This window comes from Aquarana catesbeiana, linkage group LG10 (assembly GCF_042186555.1).
Source record: "Aquarana catesbeiana isolate 2022-GZ linkage group LG10, ASM4218655v1, whole genome shotgun sequence".
NCBI classification, from domain to species: Eukaryota; Metazoa; Chordata; class Amphibia; order Anura; family Ranidae; genus Aquarana; species Aquarana catesbeiana.
In genome coordinates this window covers 152268216-152287270 of record NC_133333.1, presented here as the reverse complement: position 1 = coordinate 152287270, position 19055 = coordinate 152268216, and positions in this window count along the sequence as shown.

Below are 19055 nucleotides of genomic sequence, written 5' to 3'. Positions count from 1 at the left end.
ACAACTGTCATCGCAAGAAGGGGGATTAGCGGTGCCTCATCCTAGGGGCTATTTTTTGGCGGCACAGATGCAGCAGCTGGTGAGAAGCTCCGGTCCTAACGGCCACAATAGGAGAGAACTGATGATTATGGGAGCACCCCATGGGACAGTGACGGAAGTACTTGAGGCGAACTCCTTTTTGCATAAACCCCCAACGATAAAGTTGATGAAAAAAGTATGGAACACTATCAAGGCCATGAAGGGAATGGGAGGGCTGATGAAATGTACCCCACTGTGGAATAATAAGAACTTAGAGGAATTAAAAGAAATAGGGAAAATAAAATCATGGGAAATGAGAGGGATAAATAAATTATCCCAGCTGTACAATCAAAATACCTTAAAAACATTTGGATCACTCAAGGAGGAATTTGGTATTCCAAACCAATCATATTTTAGTTACCAACAAATCAAACATGCCTTGAGCAGACAGTTTGGAGAACAAGGGCCAGTTTGGAACAGGGCTACTATATTTCAAAAATTAGATATGCAGGGTGGATATGGGGGGTCCATAGCCGAAATGTACCCAGATATATGTAAAAGCATTATAGAGACTCCAGGAAAACTGAAATGTAGAACTAAATGGGAAGAAGATCTGGGACTAATATCAGATGAACAATGGAAAGAGATATTGGCGGGAGGTCACCAGGTTTCGGTCTCACCAGCTCAGAAAGTTTCACAATTAATGCTACTACATAGGACATACTACACTCCTAAAAGGTTATTCAGGTTTGGAGGGAGGAATGATGACAAATGCCCTAGATGTCAGGAATCGGGGGATCTAATTCACATGTTATGGAAATGCCCGAAGCTATTTCGCTATTGGAATGAAGTGGTGGAAACGTTAAATAAGATCCTTGCATTAGAACTTAAAATAGAGCCAAAACTATGCATCTTGGGGGTAGAGGGAAATATAAGAAGAGGAAATTTTAAAATTAAAATAGTGAGAAGATGCCTATTCCAAGCAAGGAAGTTAATAGCTTTGAGATGGCAGGCAAGATCCCCCCCCACGAAGGAAGAATGGATTAAAACGGTAATAGAAACAATGTGGAAGGAAAAAGTAGTATACACGAAGAGAAAGAACCTGAAAGAATTTAAAAGATTATGGAATCCTTGGCTAGAAGAATTGGGATACCCAATGTGAGGGAAAGATAAGAGAAGCAGCCTTTTGGTAGCCAAATTAAGTAAGAAATAGTGAGGCATGCTTAGGGGAGGGGGGAGGGAAGGGGGGATAGGGTGGGAGGAGGGCGGGAAAAATACAGGAGGAGAAAATAATTAGAGTATACCCTTTTTGCGATAGCAATATGTGTTTATTAATGTATGTATAGTAGATATGTTCAAAAATGGTATGCTTGTTTTTAAAAATTTTTTGTATAATGTGGAAAAAAAAAGGAAAATCAATAAAGATTATGGAAATTAAAAAAAAAGGAATCTGGGAGCCAGAATGGAGGCGATCGAATATAAGCTGGACTCCACAGTTGCCAGGGCCAACCAAAACTCTGATCATATCCAAGTTTTGCAGGACCAGCTTGACACAGCCCTTGATGATCTTGAGAACAGATCATGGAGGTACAACTTCAGATTAAGGGGTCTCCCAGAGTCTGTCACTGATGTTACTACAGCAGTCCAGAGCTTTATCAAGGATCTCATCCCAGACATTCCACGGCGTAAGCTAGAATTGGATTGAGCTCAAAGAGCACTGGGTCCCCCGTGCAGAGATGGTTCCCCCAAAGATGTAGTGGTCAAGCTGCATTTTTATTCGGTGAAAGAGGAGATCATGAAAAGGTCACACTCACAAACGCCACTTCTCTGTCCAAATCATCCTGTCCAGATCTTTGCAGACATCTCTCCAACGACCATACAAAGAAGATGGTCCCTGAAACCCTTGCTAATGGTCCTTTCTCAAAGGGACATTAAGTATCGGTGGGCCTTCCCTTTCGCTCTCAAGTTTACCTTTAACTCCAAGACCTACTCTTTCTCCAGTATACAGGAAGGAGAAAAGCTTTTTCTGGGCCTGAGATTCATCACTCCTCACACCCCCCCAAACTCCCAATTTGGGGGCCACGAAATGCCAAACACCTTCTAGTCCCATATCTCCAACATGGAACAAGTCCAACTTCAAGAAACCTAAGGAAGGCAGACTCCCTTGATTTGGCAAGGTTTAGTGCTCATACACCCCCCTTCCTGGCCAAAACCAGGTTTTGTGAGAAGATTCAATCAGTTTCGGACCTCACCAAAGCATCTCAATGTTTTTTTTTTTTTTGCACTTTTGTTGCCCAGTTCTCCAGTTAGTTTCAATGACTGGACTAATTTAGCTCTGTTAGCTGGATATTACTGTATGCTCCATTATCTCAAGAGAGTGGCTTAATCAAATGTACCAGATTTTTAATGCAATGGACAGAATCCGACTTTTGGTGGCCCTACCAAGCTACAAAGAGTCCTCCTCTCCCTCCCTCCATTTGTGTAATCACAAACAGCGGGTGTCTCCCGCTGTGTCATGCAGCTGCAGTCTTAACTGTTCGGGGTCGTCCACTGTATCAAAGCCCTGCCTTCTCATCCATGATAGACAGAACACTGATTCAATTTCCCAGCATTGTATCAGCGTTCAGTTGACCGTCTATCACGGACGAGGAGGCGGGGCTTTGTTACAGTGGATGGCCGCCGAACAGTTAAGATTGCAGCTGCATGACACAGCGGGAGACACCCGCTGTGTGCAATTAAGGTACTGGCGAGGCTGCAGATGGGCACTGATGAGGATACAGATGGGCACAGTGAGGCTGCATTGTTGGCACTGATGAAGCTGCAGATGGGAACAGTGAGGCTGCATTGATGGGCACTGACGAGCCTGCAGATGGGCGCAGTGAGGCTGCATTGTTGGCACAGTTTGGCTGCATTGATGGGCACAGTGAGGCTGCATTGATGGGCACAGTGAGGCTTCATTGATCTCTTGTACCATGTCTGCAATCTATGACCATCTCTTGTATCATGTCTGCAATCTATGACCATCTCTTGTATCACGTCCTCGGTCTCTGACCATCTCTTGTATCATGCCCTCAGTCTCTGACCATCTCTTGTATCATGTCCTCAGTCTCTGACCATCTCTTGTATCATGTCCTCAGTTTCTGACCATCTCTTGTATCATGTCCACAGTCTCTGACCATCTCCTGTATCATGTCCTCAGTCTCTGACCATCTCTTGCATCATGTCCGCAGTCTCTGACCATCTCTTGTATCTTGTCCACAGTCTCTGACCATCTCCTGTATCATGTCCTCAGTCTCTGATCATCTCTTTTATCATGTCCACAGTCTCTGATCATCTCTTGTATCATGTCTACAGTCTCTAAAGGAGTCTGGAGAGGAGTGAGAGTCAGACGTGTGTGGACTGTGGAGAGGAGACTATAGGACAAAAAAAAACAGAGCCACCAAGCTGAAGCCGTCTGACCGATCCCTACACGGTGCACCTAAGAGGAGGTCAGTGAAAGCGTTGCCAGGCCAGTCTGAGGGGGGGTCACTGATGTAAGGGGGGAGTGAATACAATAATGTAGGGGGCACTGATATAAAGGTTTCCTTATATCAGTAACCCCACCTCCTTACCTTAGTGTATTCTTTCTGCAGAAGGTGGTCTCTGGTCACCAGAGTCTCCTCCCCACATTCCTGGGGTCCCCCTTGACGATTGCTCCGCTTTTGCCACTTTTAACTGGAATTTGCTCATATATATATATATATATATATATATATATATATATACTTTAAAATGCATGGTTTTCCCTTTTATGAACAAGAAAATAATGACGTTATGCTGTTGGGCTGGTATAAAAATGCTATAGGGCTGGTGTGAAATTTTTTCCAGGGCTGTTTTTTATTCCCAGTCTGGCCCTGCTTTGAAGAGGAATATCATTGTTATGGCAGCAGTTGCTGCCATAACCCCGGTATCACTTTTATCAGCGGGCGGTCGGCTTTCAGATAAAAGTGGTCTCTGCAGCGAATTCGCCGCAAGATCACTTTTATCAGTGGCGGGAGAGGGGCTTACCGGAGCCGTCGGTAGCGGCGGAGGCGATTGGATCCTTCTCCCTGTGTGGTATGGAGTTGAGTGACGGGAAGATGGCCCCCACCAGGCTCCATACCATTGCAGGGCTGAAGTGAGGTCAAAACGTCACTTCCGCCCATAGCTTTTAAAGGGACATTTAAAAAAAAAAAAATTCAGACGACATTTTTTTTTTAAATTGCATTTTAGTGTAAATATGAGATCTGAGGTCTTTTTGATTTAAGAGTTCCTGTCATGCTTTTTTTTCTATTACAAAAGATGTTTACATTCCTTGTAATAGGAATAAAAGTGACACAATTCTTTTTTTAAAAGAACAGAAATAAATAAGAAAAAAAAAAAAGTTTAACGCACCCCGTCCCGCCGAGCTCATGTGCGGAAGCGAACGCATACGTGAGTAGCGCTTGCATATGTAAACAGTGTTCAAACCACACATGCGAGGTATCGCCGCGATTGTTAGAGCGAGAGCAATAATTCTCGCCCTAGACCTCCTCTGTAACTCAAAACATGCAACCTGTAGAATTTTTTTAAACATCGACTATAGGGATTTTTAAGGGTAAAGGTTTGTCATCATTCCATGAGCGGGCACAATTTTGAAGCATGACATGTTGGGTATCAATTTATTCTGCGTAACATCATCTTTCACAATATAAAAAAAATCGGTTTCTGCTTCGCCCTAAGCTATACCTTAAGCCTGTTGTACAATACACTGGACTATATAAGTGCTAAACTTAAAATGATTAAAAGCAATATTACACTGTTCTTGCTTTCTGTGGCTCTTTATGGCGAAGCCATTTTTACAGAATTTTATGATGAGAGTTGGATATCTGCAATAGAGAACACATAAGCTTGAAGACAACTACGTTCATATATCTTTGCATACTGGATTGGGATTTGGTCTCTCCCTCATACGGATGACTGATTGGGATAAGATCCCTGAAGGAGCTAAATCATTGAAACAAGGAGTTTCCTATACTATATGTTTAATGGTCACTTTGTAGCCGAGGCTATCTGGTGAGCGCATTACATTATCACTTCGGATGAAGCACCATTGTATTTAAGAATTTGGAGCACATTGACCTTTAGGAGCATGGTATTGGAATATTGACCGCAGTGTTTTGTTATGGACTTTTAAACTTATTAACTCATTGTGCACTTCAATTATTGCATAACACTGTGTATGAATTTTTGACTTATTAATTATATATGTCTATTTGTGCCCTTCACAATTATTATTTTATAAGTTATTAGTCATTACTAATTTTAGGTGCAGCAATAGAATATTTAGAGATTTGTATTTGGCGCCGCACCCCATCACTTCTTTTCCCTTGTAAAAAAAATTGGGCTAACTTTACTGTTGTCTTATTTTTTAATTAAAAAAAGTGTATTTTTTCCAAAAAAGTGTGCTTGTAAGACCGCTGCGCAAATACGGTGTGACAGAATGTATTGCAACGACCGCCATTTTATTCCCTAGGGTGTTAGAAAAAAATATATATAATGTTTGGGGGTTCTAAGTAATTTTCTAGCAAAAAAAAACTGTTTTAAACCAGTAAACACCAAATCTCAAAACAAGGCTCTGTCCTTAAAGCGGCGTTCCACCTAAAAGTGGAACTTCCGCTCGTTGTACGCCTTCCTCAGGTACCACACTTGGCACCTTTTGGGGGGAGGGGGGACAGGATACCTATCTTTCACAGGTATCCTGTTCCCACTTCCGGGAGCCTCAGCTGCAGGTATTGACGTCACCGCAGTATGTGCAGCTGCTGGCTTTTCATTTTTACAGTGGTGGGCGGACCTCCGCTTTAAGTGGTTAAAATGAATAAACACTGAAGTGCCAACCGGACCTGGCGCTTAGGCGCATTTAGACACACTTACATGTGTTTAGCAGCATTCAGCATTTTTTTAAGTAAAAAGTCTCTCTCCTGAATGCGATTTTAGGGCGTTCAGAAAACATTCTCTAAATTCCCTGTTACCAAACTGCTGTAAATGTCTATATGTGCATGGACACATAGGATAACATAGAGGAGAGTTCAGGGGCAGAAAAAAACCCGCCAAAACACACAAAAATGTGAGTTCGATTTACTAAAACTGGAGAGTACAGAATCTGGTGCAGCTGTGCATGGTAGCCAATCAGCTTCTAACTTCAGCTAGTTCAAATAAGCTTTGATAAAAAAAACTTGGAAGTTAATTGGTTTCTATGCAGAGCTGCACCAGATTTTGCACTCTTCAATTTTAGTAAATCAATTCCATAGTGTCAAGGAATATCCCATTGAAAGCATCCTACTCCCAACATGTTTATTGGATAGTGAACACACTCTAATCTCGCTCTTTATCGGCATATTTACTTGCAGCACCTTTGATTGGCGTACAGTGTTGCTCCTCTCTTTCCCGGTCTGATTGCTGCTGTACAGGGATTTGCAAAATGCTAATACTGAGTAAGGCTGGGTTCACACCTACGCGAATTGGATGTGCATTTCTCTGCATCCAATTCGCATAGCAGGAGATTGTGACCGTCTCTCTATGGAGCCGGTTCACACATCTCCGCAGCAGGTCCGGTGCGTTTTGCAGGAAAAACGTGTCCCTTTTTTGGCCCGTTTCAGGTCCGAATTCAGCCCTAAATTCGGGCTGAAGTCGGACCTGAAACTGTGAACCAGCATGCAACGCACCCCTTCTGTGCAACGGATGTGGCTCATATGTGAACCGAGCCTCAAGTTCAGATATGAGTATTAACTGCATTTAAATAACACTTTAAATTATTTATTAATGACTGCATTAAAGCAGTATTGAATCCAAAAGCAAACATATATCATATTGCAGCTTAGCAATTCTTAGATGTGATAGCTGCAATTGTATTTTAGGCTTTCTATCCTTTATTTTTACCTGGTGATCTGACCAGTAAGTCTGTTATTTTTTTGCAGAACAAACTGTTCTGCAGATGTAGCAGTTAGAGGGTTGAGAAAACCCATTTATTTCTGACAGGGGTGCTTATAATGATCAGGTTTTATTTATGTAAAACCTTTATCCAAAAAGGTAAAAAAAATGTTTGCTGTAACTGCTTGTAAAGTGTTAGCTGGAGTTCAGTCTCAATTAGTTAGTGTATCTAAATCTGCTAGTACATCTAACAGCCTCTGCGCAAATTAACAGTGCTGCTATTCATAGGTGCCCCCTGTGTTCATTTAGCCAGAGTGGAAGCACTCTAATCAGTACTGGGATAATGTCGTCTAGTGCCCAGGGCAAACATGCCAACCTGCGCCCCTCCCCCCAAAACTATGAGCATTGTGTGTCAGCAAAAATCCCCCCGCAAAAACACTGAGCATTAATCTGCATGCTGACCCCCTAAGCATAAATTCCCCCTCCCCCAAGTACAAATCTTCCCCCCCTGCTGAAATCCTCCCTCTCAGCACAAATCTTTGCCCCCATCTCCAAAATACCCCCCTAGCTCAAATGCCCCCTCCCCAAAAAAGAAATCTCCTCCCCCCACTTCAAATCTCCCCCTCCCAGCAGAAGTTTCCCCCAAATCCCCCCCGCAGCACAAATTTTCTTCCCCCCATCCCCCTCCCAACACAAATAACCCTAAATTACCACTCTTAGCACTCCCTCCTTAACCCCCTGCCACTCCCCAATTCCTCCTTCCAACACAAATCCCCCCCACCTCAAATGATACCACAGTGCTCAGGGCAGCCGCCCCTCCTGCCCACTCCTTATTCCGGCCCTGACTCTAATATAGGTGTGTTACTGGACAGATCACCACATGAAACAGAGGGGAAAAAGCCTATAAAGGAAAACTAATGCAGCCACTGCATCTAAAGATTGGTAAGCTGCAGTATGTTACATTTTTGGTTTGTACCACTTTCATTTGTGTCTGTTTTACTTGCCCTGAGTCCTGCTTTAGGCTCGATTCATACTAATGCGTTTTTTTTTTTTTTATAATCTTTATTTATCAAACATTTTTACAAAAAAGTTTTTTATAAAACATATATACATACATACATTTATTGGCAGTGTGTTAAATTATACTCTGCATTCATATTTGGTTTATTTTATATGACCCTAGGGTCTTCATTAGCCCCAACAGCATACTTTACTAAATATATGTAATAACTTTGCAACTGGCTAAACCCATAATCCCATAACACACTGTTTCCCCAGACCCATCTTATCCCAACCTACCCATACACCCAACCTTTCATCCATCACACCACCAGACACCAAACAGCCAAACACAACAAAAAAAAAAAAAAAGAAAAAAGAAAAAGAAAAAAGAAGGTTTCCCCACAGGGGAAATTCTCCCAGTTCCTTCATCTATCAATTATAATATTGCTCTCTCTGTTCCTATCTCATCTCCCACTCGGTTTCATCGGCCGGGCTCTATACTCTTCCCACATCTTTCATATATTTAGCTAAATATGTCCTTCCACAATCATCCTCTCCTCTAACGAGCGCATCACACCCATTTCACATTCCCACTCTTCTATGGAGGGGGCTATTCTATTTTTCCACTTTCTGGCAATAACGGTGCGTGCCGCCGTTAAAAAGTACTTCAGAATTCCTTTTTTTATATTTTTTATTGATCCAGGGATCATTAGCAATATTGCCACAAATATGTCTGCTTGTATATTTACCCCTGTTGCAGCCCTATATGTTTTAAATACCGTTTCCCAAAATAGATGAATTTCTGAGCAGAAGTACCATATATGTGACATTGTGCCTTTTGCTACACCGCATCTCCAACATCTATCTGTGTTATCTGAGCTAATTTTATTCATGTCCACTGGACACTTGTACCATCTGGCTAATATTTTATAATTTCTTTCTTGATGTCCAGTAGAAATAGATAATTTATGTGTTACTATAATTGCCTTTTCCCAATTAGCTCTGGGGATAGTATACCCTAGCTCTTCCTCCCATTTCTTTATGTAAGATATCTCTTCCTCTTTATTCTCTGAGATTAGGTATTTATACACAACAGACAAAGTATGTGTGGGTCTGTGTTTCTGTAACAATATTTTTTCTAACCCTAGATATGGTCTATTGAATACGGACTCCTTCATCAAAGAAGAAATATATTGTTGGAGTTGTCCGTATTGTATCCATTTCTTTCTATGTTCGACACCAAGGGCATCTAATGGGGGAAGTTTATTTTCATCCATAGTTTCCACTATCCTCGTATCATCCCGTCTCCGCCATTTAAGGAAAGTCTTGGATTTGAATGCAGGTGGAAATTCCAGGTTGCAAAAGAGGGGTGTCATCGGGCCTCTCAATGTAGATCCTATCCCCCTCTTTATCAGATTATCCCAGACTTTCAAGGTTGATACTACCAAGGAGGGCATATCCCCATCCCGGGGTCTGCATTCCCTCTTAATCCACGGTAATGCTTTCAGTTTTATATCTGTGACCTCTTCCTCCAGTTTTACCCATTGTTTGCAATCCATATTATGGAACCAATACACAATCCTGGCTATAAATATTGATCTAAGATACAGCGAAATATCTGGGAGAGCCAACCCTCCATCTTTTTTTAATCTATATAAGGTTTTTCTCTTTATTCTAGCACTCTTATTTGCCCAGATAAAACTACCTATGACCTTACGAAGTTGATTCAGTATGTTTCTTGCGGGATATATGGGTATCGTCTGAAATATATATATAATTTTGGGTAGTATATCCATTTTTATAATATTTATCCTTCCCATCCACGAAAAGGTCCCTTTATCATATAGTTGTAATGTCCTTATTATTTTGCGTACTAATGGGAGATAGTTCAATTCCTGTAACCTATTCATCTCCCTAGGGATAAAGGTTCCGAGGTACCTAATTGCCACTACCTGCCATTTAAACGAAAAGTTTTTCTTTAAGAGCTCAACCAAAGAATTAGGCAGTGAAACATTTAGAGCCTCAGACTTATTATAATTCACCTTAAAGTTACTTAGGTCTCCAAATCTTTTAAATTCTGCTATTAGGTTAGGTATTGTCACCAACGGATTTGTGATGTACAATAACAAGTCATCCGCATATACTGACATTTTATATTCTATCTCCCCAACCTTGATGCCTTTTATATCTTTATTATTCCTAATCGCTATTAAGAGATGTTCCATAACTAATATGTATAAGATTGGGGATAGTGGACATCCCTGTCGAGTTCCATTAGTGATATGTACAATATCAGATAAATCCCCATTTGCCCGTATTCTAGCCACTGGATTATGATATAAGGCCATTATCTTATCCAACAGTATGGGACCAATCCCCCATTGCTCTAAAGTATCTTTAGGAACCTCCATCCCACCCTGTCGAAAGCTTTTTCGGCATCTACTGCCAGTAAGCAGGATGGGATGGAGCGTCTCATAGTAGGTGAGGTTGAAAAAAGACACAAGTCCATCAAGTCCAACCTATGTGTGTGATTATGTGTCAGTATTACATTACATATCCCTGTATATTGCGGTCATTCAGGTGATTATCTAATAGTTTCTTGAAGCTATCAATGCTCCCCGCTGAGACCACCGCCTGTGGAAGGGAATTCCACATCCTTGCCGCTCTTACAGTAAAGAACCCTCTACGTAGTTTAAGGTTAAACCTCTTTTCCTCTAATTGCAATGAGTGGCCACGAGTCTTATTAAACTCTCTTCTGCGAAAAAGTTTTATCCCTATTGTGGGGTCACCAGTACAGTATTTGTAAATTGAAATCATATCCCCTCTCAAGCGTCTCTTCTCCAGAGAGAATAAGTTCAGTCCTCGCAACCTTTCCTAATAACTAAGATCCTCCAGACCCTTTATTAGCTTTGTTGCCCTTCTTTGTACTCGCTCCATTTCCAGTACGTCCCTCCTGAGGACTGGTGCCCAGAACTGGACAGCATACTCCAGGTGCGGGCGGACCAGAGTCTTGTAGAGCGGGAGAATTATCGTTTTATCTCTGCAGTTGATCCCCCTTTTAATGCATGCCAATATTCTGTTTGCTTTATTAGCAGCAGCTTGGCATTGCATGCCGTTGCTGAGCCTATCATCCACTAGGACCCCCAAGTCCTTTTCCATCCTAGATTCCCCCAGAGGTTCTCCCCCCAGTGTATAGATTGCATTCATATTTTTGACACCCAAATGCATTATTTTACATTTTTCTACATTGAACCTCATTTGCCATGTAGTCGCCCACCCCATTAATTTGTTCAGGTCTTTTTGCAAGATTTCCACATCCTGCGGAGAAGTTATTGCCCTGCTTAGCTTAGTATCGTCTGCAAATACAGAGATGGAACTGTTTATCCCATCCTCCAGGTCATTTATGAACAAATTAAATAGGATTGGTCCCAGCACAGAACCCTGGGGGACCCCACTACCCACCCCTGACCATTCTGAGTACTCCCCATTTATCACCACCCTCTGAACACGCCCTTGTAGCCAGTTTTCAATCCATGTACTCACCCTATGGTCCATGCCAACGCACCTTATTTTGTACAGTAAACGTTTATGGGGAACTGTGTCAAATGCTTTTGCAAAATCCAGATACACCACGTCTACGGGCCTTCCTTTATCTAGATGGCAACTCACCTCCTCATAGAAGGTTAATAGATTGGTTTGGCAAGAACGATTCTTCATGAATCCATGCTGATTACTGCTAATGATATCATTCTTATTACTAAAATCTTGTATATAGTCCCTTATCATCCCCTCCAAGAGTTTACATACTATTGATGTTAGGCTAACTGGTCTGTAATTCCCAGGGATGTTTTTTGGGCCCTTTTTAAATATTGGTGCTACATTGGCTTTTCTCCAATCAGCTGGCACCATTCCAGTCAATAGACTGTCTGTAAAAATTAGGAACAACGGTCTGGCAATCACCTGACTGAGTTCCCTAAGTACCCTCGGATGCAAGCCATCTGGTCCCGGTGATTTATTAATGTTAAGTTTCTCAAGTCTAATTTTAATTCCGTCCTCTGTTAACCATGTAGGTGCTTCCTGTGTTGTGTCATGAGGATAAACACTGCAGTTTTGGTTACTGAAGCCCCCCGATTCACTCGTGAATACTGAGGAGAAGAATAAATTCAATACCTCTGCCATCTCCCCATCCTTTGTAACCAGATGTCCTTCCTCATTCTTTATGGGGCCAATATGGTCTGTCCTCCCTTTTTTACTGTTTACATACTTAAAGAATTTCTTGGGATTTTTTTTGCTCTCCTATGTGTCTTTCATGTTCTATCTTAGCCATCCTAATTGCACCCTTACATTTCTTATTGCATTCTTTATAAATTCTGAATGCTGTGGATGATCCCTCAACCTTGTATTTTTTGAAGGCCTTCTCCTTTGCTTTTATATGCATTTTTACATTGGGGTTAAGCCATCCAGGATGTTTGTTCGCTCTTTTAAATTTATTACCCAATGGGATACATTGGCTAATGCCCTTATTTAATATGCTCTTAAAGCAAACCCATCTCTCCTCTGTATTCTTTGTTCCTAATATTTTATCCCAATTTATGCCTTTTAGCAAGGTTTGTAGTTTAGGGAAGTTGGCTCTTTTGAAATTCAGTGTCTTTGTGTTCCCTTCATGTCTCCTATTTGTGTGATTTATACTGAAACTAATTGACCTGTGATCGCTGTTACCTAAATTGCCCCGTATTTCCACATCTGTTATCAGGTCTGTATTGTTGGTAATCAGTAGATCTAGTAATGTTTTATTTCTAGTTGGTGCGTCTACCATCTGACCCATAAAATTGTCCTGCAAGACATTAAGGAACTGGCGAGCCTTAAATGAATGCGCGGTTCCCTCCGCCCAGTCTATGTCTGGATAATTAAAATCCCCCATTATGATAACACTTCCCATCCTTGCTGCTAATCCAATTTGTGATAGGAGATCCGTCTCCACTTCCTCCCTCAGGTTAGGGGGCCTATAGCATACTCCCAGTATTATTTTCCCCTTAGCTTCATCCCTTTGGAGCTCTACCCATAAAGATTCCACCTCCTCCCTAGCCCCCTCAGTGATGTCATCTCTCACATTCACTTGTACATTATTCTTGATATATAGGCATACCCCTCCCCCTTTTTTACCCTCTCTATCCTTGCGGTATAGGGTATACCCTTGAATGTTTGCCAGCCAATCATGAGAGCTGTTGAACCAGGTCTCTGAAATTCCCACAAAATCCAAATCCTCCTTGTACAACAGTATCTCTAGTTCACCCATCTTGTCCGCCAGGCTCCTGGCATTGGTGAACATGCCACATAGTTTAGACCGGTCGCATATTGTCCTCGTATTGGGTGTTTCAAGATTGCAACTTGGACTTGCTACTATACTCACCTTGTGTTTTTGTGCTTTGGTTAACCTACCACTAATGCCCCCAATACTACCCTCTGGAATATCTTCCGCGCTGGCTATCACTGTCTCTGGACCCTCCCCCCCATCGCCTAGTTGCAGCAAAGGATCTTATGTTGGTGAAACAGGACAGAAGTTGCAAGCGAAGATGAATTTGCACAGACATACCATCAAAGAACATAAAGAAGACAGTTTATGCACACCTGTGGGACATCATTTCTCACAATCGGACCACACTATAGAAGACCTCAATGTCTTAGTTCTTAAAGGGAATTTCAGAACTATCCAGGAAAGGAAAACGTTTGAACTAAGAATGATACTTCTTTTTGACACGAAGAATAATGGCCTGAATTTAGATATTGGTTTCCTTACACATTATGCTAAAGTTTTACGACCGCTCTGTGACCAGCATCCCCCCCTGCATTCCCTCCCTAGCTCTCCCTCTGTCTTATCTCACTAACTCTGCTGCTATCTTTATTGCCATTGATTTGTATGTGTTTGGTTTTCTTTTTTTTTTTTTTTTTCTTTTTTCCTTCTTTAACATTCTGCTTAAAAATTTGTGAATCAGTACTGCTTGGACCTTGAAGAAGGGGACATACCCCGAAAGCTTGTCCTGAAAAATTGTATGTTAGTGCAAATAAAAAAAGTATCACGGACAGTACTCAATTTTCTCTGTCACAATTGCACTAATACGGCTACAATCAAATCAAGTTACCAATGAAGGTAATGCCGTATCTTTTATATACTGAAGTATATTATGTTGAAATCTTTCAGGGTCTGAATTTGCTAATTGGTTTGGTAAGTTATATAAACTGTTATAATAAGTCTGAAATGTTTTTAAAATACCTTTTGGGTCATAAATCGTTTCATCATTTTCTGACTTGATTTTAACGATAGACGAGGTGCTGACTCGCTGGCGTAGAGCTCTTGCCAATAATTTACCAGGTTTGTTACCTTGCTGATAGTATAACGTACGTTTTTTATCCCTCATATGCAATGTCTGTTCATTAAGTAAATTTTGTAGTTCTGTTTTCTTTTCCGTTAATTCTATTAATTTATCCCTACGAGGGTTTTGCTTGTGTTGCATTTCCAGTTTTCGTGTCTCCTTCAAAAGTTGGGACATTCTATTCCCTTTTACCTTTTTTAATCTTGCCCCATGCTTTATAAATAGGCCTCGGATTACGCATTTCAGCGCTTCCCATTGGATCAGTAGGGGGGTAGAATCGTTTATATGATCTTTAGAAAAATTCGTTATTGCGCTCCTTATCTCTGCGACGCATATCTCATCGTATAGCAAATTGTCATTTAATTTCCATGTACCTCTTGTACCCCTCTCCCTAGAAATATCTATTACCAGAAATATTGGCACATGGTCTGACCATACGGCACTACCAATTTCGGAGGAAGATGTCACAGATACTCCCAACTGATTTACTAAAAAGAAATCAATTCTATGATAGGTACCGTGGACTTTAGAATAAAAACATATAATCCCTTTCTAGAGGATGAAGCGCCCTCCATATATCAACCAAGTGGTGCTTAGCCAATGTTTCCTTACATTCTCTTTTATCCTTAGCCTTCTGTATTATTGAGGTTGCTGTAGTATCCCTGTCATTGTCGAGAATAAGATTAAAATCTCCACCTATTATCGTAATCCCTTCTGTTTTTTCCATAAGATCTGTTAGTAATTGTGCACCCACTCTAGATTGTCCCTGATTAGGTAAATATATATTAATGAATGTATATTTCTTACCATATATTAGGAGTTTAAGAAGTAATGCTCTACCATCTCTATTCCTCCATTCCTCCAAAATCTGGTGTGGTAATGACTTATGTATCGCTATGGAGACTCCTCTCGATTTTGAATAAGCGAAGGAATCATGATACCATGCATTATAATATCCCTTCTGTAAATTAGGTATATGATCTACCCGAAAGTGGGTCTCTTGAAAAAAAATCACCTTTACTTTTTGTTTATGGAAGGAGTACAGAACCTGTGACCTCTTTGCCGCCGAGTTAAAACCTCTGACGTTATAAGAGCATATTTTTATTGAGTCCATGAAGGAAGAGAAAAAAAAAAAAAAATTTATACACAAACTTACACTCTACCACTCACGCCTCACCCCTTTCAATCCAAACACACCACCCTGACAACCAGTCACTCCCTACTCGACTCCTTTGAGTCTAACCTTACCAAGTAAGTTCCCTAAATTGGGGAATGAGAGGAGATCCTCCCACGATTGTACGTGCCTAGCCCAGGCTAACTTATTATTGTCACAAGAGAGAAGAAAAAAGAAAAAAAAAAAAAAACTATACATAGCAGTTATGTCTAGTATAAAAAAAAAAAAAAAAACCCGAATTTCCTTTTCTTTCTGTTCCCTCCACTCCCCCCTACTTTATAACCTACCTAACCTAATCAGTTTGGGTAATCAAATACATTATTAATAATATCCTAGTATATGAATAGTGCAAGATAAAACACATTCTTTTACCATATAACATATTATCAATCACCTCTTTGCAAAAAAAAAAAAAAAAAAAAAACAACCCAATTTATATTTTTCTTGTTCCTATCCCTCCCCCTCCCCATCAGTTATATGAAACATATTATTAACTTATAATCAATCACCATCACATATTTAAACCCCCCTCCCCCCTTTAGTGTTAATCAAATATATTATTAACAATACCCTCATGTATCTATGTTGCTAGGTGGAACCCATTCTTTTATCATATAACATATAATCAATCACCTCCGTGTGAGAAAAAAAAAAAAAAATTTCAATCACCAACACATATTTGAGCCCCTCCCCCCTATTAGTGCTAATCAAATACATTATTAATAATATCCTCGAATATGAATAGTGCAAAATGAAACACATTCTTTTAACCTATAACATATTATCAATCACCTCTTTGCAAAAAAAAAAAAAAATACCCTTTCTTTCTCTTCTTATTACTTCAACAACATATCAAACCCTATCCCCTACCTATTCCTAAAGTGGAGAGGAGAAAAAAAAAAAAGGGGAGACCCCCCCGCCCTTCCACCACTACTGCCATCTATCTTCCTCTAAATTGTCTCTGATCCAGTCCCTGATATGAATATGGCCAGTCCGGCAAATCGATCAAAGGCAGAAGCAAGTGTCTTGAAAATTCAGGAAGATCAACCATGTCACGAAACATAATCTTTCTACCATTTTGATGAACAATAATCTGAAAGGGAGAACCCCATCTATAAAGGATTTCCCTCTCCCTTAACATATCCAATAGTGGTTTCACTGCTTTTCTTCTTATCAACGTATATTTTGACAGGTCCTGTAAAAAAATGATTTGCGCACCCTCGTATTCAAAATCCCAGTGCCGCCGTGCCGCTGCCATAATGTTCTCTTTGACCTGAAAGAAATGTACCCTACAGATCACATCTCTAGGTTTTCCTGAATCAGGGACTTTAAAACCTTGGATTCTATGGGCTCTGTCAATCTCGAGTTCAGACTCACTTGGACATTCTAGTAAAGAGTTAAATATACCTTGAAGAGTTTTCTTAAGATTTTCTACCTTCACAGTCTCTGGAAGACCTCTAATTTTTATATTGTTTCGTCTGCTTCTGTTTTCGAGATCGTCCGTAATATTCATTATGTAGCTTAAGTATCGATCGTGCTCTACCTTTTTCTCTTCTAATAATATTAATTTTTGATCCACATTTGCAATTTTAGTGTCCATGTCCAAGATCTTATTCTGTGTGTCAGTCAAAGATGTTTTCAGATCTTGTATTTCGGATTTATAAGAGGATTCTAATCTGTGTATATATTTGTCCATATCTTCTCTAGTCGGTAGGGCTTTAATATATGCCTGTAGATCCCATATGGGACCGCCATCTGCTCCCTCCATATTCATCATAGGGTGGTATGTATTCTCACTGTGGCTATTACCTGTTTCCTGCTCCACTTCTCTAGCAGGAGATGAAAAATTTAGCTCTGTTATAGTAGAGCTATTTTGTTGTTCTAGTGGTTGCTGGAAAAAACCCTTGATATCAGGTTTTTGTGCCGACGCAGGTTTATGGGGATTCTTTGCTGTCCCCCCTGATGATCCTCTTTTTGTTTTCTGAGTGTGCGTGCTTTTAGGAGGCATAATCTACTTTGACTATTTAGCAATAAGAGAGTATAGCTCTCACCTATACCTCTTTTTTACAGTCCTGTTTCCACTGAACTATACAGTCTCCTCTAACATCCGCTAGAGCCTAATTATTATTCCTTTACTTATAAGTTTAACCAAATCAGTGGAAATGTTCATCTATTTTTAAACACACAGGGCGCCTTTTACCTTGCCTTCATCCGCGTTTTATACCTTTTGGGAGATGATATACCGTGTGTCCATCCGGGGAATTCCACCCTATTCCTCACAGGCTTATCTGAGGATCTTTCCGGGTGTTCCGCGGTTCAGCTGGTTACCCAGTATCTTCGCCTTTGCTCTTGGCGGGACCCGGTTCCTGCCCTAAGTGCCGTCTCACTCCCTGCTCGGTCCGTGAGGTTCCACTCCTCTCGAATGTTTAGCTGAACTCGGTGGAACTCGGTATCGCTCAGCAGGCTTTGGCGGGACTCGGCTCGCCTCGTGTTTTTCCGGTGAGGTTCGGATCCTACCGCTCACTCTCACCGTCTCCTCTTTCCGCGATCCTCCGTCCTCACTCCTCGTAAACCCAGCAGGGTCTCCCGGTTAAAGAAAGTCCGGCCGTCGCCCCGGGACCCCAGGGGATTTTCCAACAGTAATATTCTCCTTTAGTCTTGTACCATGACCTGGTGGCAGAAACCCAAAAAAGCAGCAAGCTTAGGGAATTACTTGTCCGGCAGTGTGCTGAAAGGGAGGGCCGGGGAGGTCTAGGAAATCATTAAGACTTGCTGCAGCTGATTGCCTGGGCTAGTGGAGCGATCTCACTGCACGTCCATCCCCCACCTCCCACTAATGCGTTTTTTGATGCATTTTGCATTTTGCAGAAATGCATGGAGATATTTTAACATGGGTTCCTATGGAACATGTTCACATCAATGCATTTTTGTGGCTCTGCGTTTTTGGAAAGGGTCGGGGACTTTTTTTCATGCAAAATGCAGAGTTTTGCATGTACACTAATAGAATTCAATGGACCCGCATCCAAAACGCAAGTACTGCATTTTTAGCGCATTTTTACCGCAATTTGACTTTTTTATTTCTTTTTTTTACACTGTATATAGCTGGTTGCTAAGCAACCACAGTGTAAAAAAAAAACATGAAATAAAAAAACGCAAAACGCGGCAAAAAAGCATGTTCAAAAACGCGGCAAGCACCGCAAGAAGCACTGCAGAAACGCTCAAAATCAACATGCATTTGATGTGAATCGAGCCTTAAGGCCGGGTTCACACTAGAGCATGGAGCGGCTTACAGCAGGGGTCCGGTGTGTCTCCATTCACCGGTTCAGGTCCGATTTCAGCCTGAAACGAACCAAAAGATGCACAGGACTCCTGTGCAATTTGCTCCAGAGATGTGTGAACCGGCTCCGTAGAGAGCTGGTCACAATCTCCTGCAATGCAAATTAGATGCAGGGAAACCCGTTCCCAATATTGTGAACCCAGCCTAATGCCCCGTACACACGGTCGGATTTTCCAACGGAAAATGTTCGATGGTAGCCTTTTATCGGAAATTCCGACTGTATGTA